This window comes from Mastomys coucha, unplaced genomic scaffold, assembly GCF_008632895.1.
Source record: "Mastomys coucha isolate ucsf_1 unplaced genomic scaffold, UCSF_Mcou_1 pScaffold4, whole genome shotgun sequence".
Taxonomy (NCBI): Eukaryota; Metazoa; Chordata; class Mammalia; order Rodentia; family Muridae; genus Mastomys; species Mastomys coucha.
In genome coordinates, this window is record NW_022196910.1 from 25,398,847 (window position 1) to 25,403,442 (window position 4,596).

Here is a 4,596-nt window from a genome sequence, read left to right on the forward strand (position 1 = left end):
TCCAGTGAAAGTTGGGGTGATCTTTGTTCAGGGACTGGGGAGGTAGGTGGCTCTGGCAAGGGACGGAGGTAAGAAGACACAAGATGGGGCAAGTTTCTTTGTCCTGGTACATTCTCTAGGGCTTTACCAGATGTTACTTTCAACACAAATTAAAAAGATAAGATTGTCGGGAATTTAAAGAGAAGGTTCAGAGAGTACAAATCTGCAGTTTCGGAATCCTGTTTATGAGAACAAGGCTGTGTTTAGGGAGAACAAGTTTAAGGAGATTGAGTACAGTTATAAACCAGGCCAGCCCTTTGCAAGAGGCTTCCATGTCACTCACAGCCTCTGCTCTGCTCAGCTCTTTGTATTCCTTGATAATATGCTCCTCTCAAAACTTTGTCAGCCTTGGGAGCTTCCTGAGTGTGCAGTGTTTGCTGTTATGCTCATGAGACAATGATCCCTCCCTTAAAAGCTAATGCCAACCCTCATGTGAAAAAGCTGTATGCCATGCTGGGTCTCCATGGTTCTAGCCCATTGATCTTTTACTCTAATCAATAATTATCTGATTATATATACTGAGCCTTCCTGGAACAAGGATCCTTGACATTCATGGTTCTCAACTTTTCTAATTCTATGACCTTTTCATACAGCTCCACATGTTGTGGTGGCCTCCAACCATAAAGATATTTTTGTTGACTCCTGAGAGCCTTCCTGACCTCACATTTCTGGGACTTCCTAAAGATTCCCCCAACAACCCCCCTCCCCCATGGCATGATGCTAACAGTGGGGACATGAAACCTAAAAAAGCCCCACCCGGCCTCCCGTAGCCAGGCAGGATCCCCAGTGGAGGGATAAAGGACACCAACCCACACACAAAACTTTGACTCAAAATTTGTCCTATCTAAAAGAAATGCAGGAACAGGGAATGGAGCAGAGACTGACAAATCAGCCCACTATTAACTAGCTTAACTTGAAACCCATCCCATGGGCAACCACCAATCCCTGACATTGTTACTGATACTCTGTTATACTTGCAAACAGGAAACTAGGATAACTGTCCTCTGAGAGGCTCTACCTACTTCCTGTACTACTTGCCACCTGAGCCCACTTGCCCTTGGGGGTTGGAGCTGAGATGGCACAGAGTCAATGACACAGACTCTGGGAGCAGGTGAGAAATGCCTCAGCATTTTTATTCCTTTTGAAGATTAAGTTGCTACACATCATATCTGGTTTCATATACATCACAGTTTTCTAATATTGTGGCCCCAAATTCTTAAACATATACATTCATATGTATACACACACACACACACACACACACACACACATCTCTGTGTTGTTGTGTCTGTCTGTCCTCTCTCACTCTCTCTCTCTCTGTCTCTCTATCACACACACACACACACACACACACACACACACACACAAATACACATATAGACAAATTCTCCTGTCTCTGTGTCTCTCTTGGTCTCTCTCACACACACAAACACACACAAACTCTTATCTCAGTGTATCTGTGTCTGTCTTTCTTCTGTCTGTCTTCTGTCTATTGTCTGTCTGTCTGTCTCTCTCTCTCTCTCTCTCTCACACACATATAAACACACACAAACCCTTATCTCTCTCTCTCTCTTACACACACACAAAGACAAAATCTCTTGTCTCTTTTGTTCTCTGTCTCTCTCTCTTACACAAACACACACAAACACTTATCTCAGTGTGTCTGTGTCTGTCGGTCTTCTGTCTGTCTGTCTACACACAAACTCTTCTCTCTCTCTCTCTCTCTCTCTCTCTCTCTCTCTCTCTCTCTCACACACACACACACACACACACTTCCATTCCCAAGTAGGTAATATTGACTCACTAAACCTTTTCTTTGATTCAACTAAAACTCTGATACTCTCTACTTTTGTTTTTCATGCTGTCCATTCTTTTCCTTCACTCTTACGAGTACCAAGTTTGAACTTCATGAAATATCATTGGCACAGCTTTCTTGTAAATATGTTCCTGTGTCTTGTCTCCATTATGAAACACTCCAGAAAAAAAGTACAAATGCTGGGTCAAACAAAAATAGTGATTCAAAGCTTTATGTATTTCATCTAGATTTTTCTAATGTGATCTTCACAATATAACCCAGGGATATGAATGTAAGTCCACACAATTTGCATGTATGCAAAGCAAAAGATAAAAATTTGAATTATTTGTTCATGTTATCTCCTATATTCAGTTATGTTATCTCCCATGGCTTTTGAATTTTCTTTGTAAAAAAAAAATTAGAATTCAAAGATCTGAAGCGAGATTTCTGGGTCCTACCCAGAAGGTGGGAGGGTTCACATATGGCAAAGGAAACTGTATTTTAAACCAAATCTGCAGAGGATTGTGAAAGGAACGTTTAGTAAAGTATTCTAGAATTTTAATATTCTTATTTTAACATTTCCTGGTTTAGGGAAGAATGTCTGGAAAGACAAGACAGGGTGGAGGAGCTATATTCCATTTCAGGGGTCCTTATTAACATTGTCATATCTATGGTAAAGTAAGATTGGAATTATCTGTGTCAAAACCACGCTGGCCTTGAAAGGTAAATCATACAATTAATAAATACCAGGTGTTATATGAAAAAAAAAGGATGTCTTATTTATGTTATCAACCCAATTTGAAAACTGTGTTAGTTATTAGTAGGTTTAATGCTTTTTCCTTCTATCAAAACTTTGGACAACTCTGAATTTACATAAAAATATTCAAGTGAAAACAGTATAAACTGTTAGAATATGTTTAACTCTGTTCTTAAAAAGGTAATACTCATGCACAAACCACCCTATCTAACACACAAACACTGTATGAGAGACCCCAAACATTGAACATTCTTACAACTCCTGAATATTTTATCCATAATTGAAGCAACTCACTGTTTGTTTTACTTTAATAACTCATGACTTTTCTGGCTTCCTACTTACGTGTTGTAAATAGTATTGCACTTAGAAGTTGGGAATCCTGCACAAATCGGTAGGGGCTCTCATTTTCCCATGATTCCCACTTTTCCTGTAAACCATAGTCAACGGCATTCATATGGCAAAGTCCTCAGTATGTGTTAGGCACCTCTGAAATGCTATATTCCATTTCTTTTTACTCCCTTCTGTCAGTGGTTGCTTTATTAGACATAGACAGCTGGGATAGCATATGTTTCTTTAAAGGAAACCTTTAAAATTCAGAGAGCATATTTTCAAAACCCACCCGGTTAAGTTTCAGTTCTTATATCTGAAAGGATTCAAAAGTCAACCAGCTAGAAGCTTCACTCTGAACTTGAAGACACATCACATTAGGAATAAATTTGAGGGCTGGTTGCATTAACTTTCAGTAGACCTTCACATAAATCATTGCAATTAATTAAAGATACTGTAATTTCCTATTTAAAACAAAAATTGATTTCATTTGTTATGTTTGCATTTGACTTACAGGGGTACCTTTGGACAAGAGCATTGTCTTCTACCAATGTGTTGGGCTCCTTTGTAGCTGTTCTGAGACATATTCAGCCTATAGACTACATGTTAGACATACTGGCAAGAGTATGAGTACGTGTTTTCATACAGAAGATGCAAAGGAGTGAAAAACATACTGATAAAGGTTGAAGGCATCTTATTGGAGCCAAGTAGTGTTTGCTTGGCATCCTTACGTCTACATCTCATCTACACTTCACATTTATCCTTCAGAGCCTATTCAGTAGATTGTAGATAGTGTCCTTAAATTGAACAAATTATACTAAGACTGGGAAATTTCATGCTCTGCTTACATTGTAATAGTAAATTACCCAAAAGTAAATTAATACAGTTTGCCAGCAAGTTCCATTGATTCTGCCTTCCAGTGGACCCAGAGTGTAACCATTCTACCTGAATGATGCCAGTTATTGCCTGGACTGCTTTGGTCATTTAACTCGTATCTTATTTTTGCCTTTTGTCTCCTTAGAGTCGGTTCTTAACACAGAAGAGCCTGAGACATTTGCCAGCTAATTCACACCTCTCCCCAAAAGTCTCAAATACTTTTCTAACTCATTCAGAATAAATGTCAAACTGCTTAATGTGTTATAGAGCCCATGGAGCATCTGTTTTCCTATCTGTTAGTATGTATTTGGCTCCTCTGTCTTGCCATTTTGTCCTTTTCAGGCTATGATCTAGCCACACTGCCCAGCTCCCTGCCCTGATTCTCTGCAATGGCTCAGACATACCATGAGTGGTTTTCAGATTTTTTTTGGGTGGATCTATTTTCTTCACAGTAAAATTACCTGGATCATCTTCTCATCGATTTCAGATGTTTGGATAAAAGTCTCCTTCTCAGTGAGGCTTTGCCTAAATTGTTCCACACTCATCCACTATGCTTGAACTCCCCCTCTCTTAGTTTTCTCCTCATGCATGTTACCGTCTATTATTGCAAAAAGCTAAATTTTAAGAGCTTCTATTTCTTCAACATTAAGTAACCAAGGGGGTAAGTATTTACACATTTGTGTGCATCAGTGCATTTGAGCTGTGGCCCACAGTTGAATCTCTTCCACATATGGCATATCAGTCTCAAGTTAATTACCATGCCTGTATATCAGGTAATGCTGCCCCAGTCTGGTACAACTCT

At 39.3% G+C, this 4,596-nt stretch overlaps 1 protein-coding gene across 3 annotated transcripts in view; it reads left to right on the forward strand.

Annotated features, from left to right (window-relative positions):
- The window catches only part of Ccer1 (coiled-coil glutamate rich protein 1), a 26,363-nt gene extending 22,307 nt beyond the window's left edge, over nucleotides 1–4,056 (forward strand). The window contains exons 3-5 of one of the 3 annotated variants that reach the window (XM_031350047.1): nucleotides 1,024–1,150; nucleotides 2,083–2,126; nucleotides 3,940–4,056. The gene's annotated coding sequence lies outside the window, so the exon portion shown is untranslated. Of the gene's footprint in view, nucleotides 1–1,023; nucleotides 1,151–2,082; nucleotides 2,127–3,434; nucleotides 3,621–3,939 lie in introns of those variants that run through there. The other 2 variants (XM_031350048.1, XM_031350050.1) reach the window with 2 other exon arrangements.
- Nucleotides 4,057–4,596: the final 540 nt, after the last annotated feature.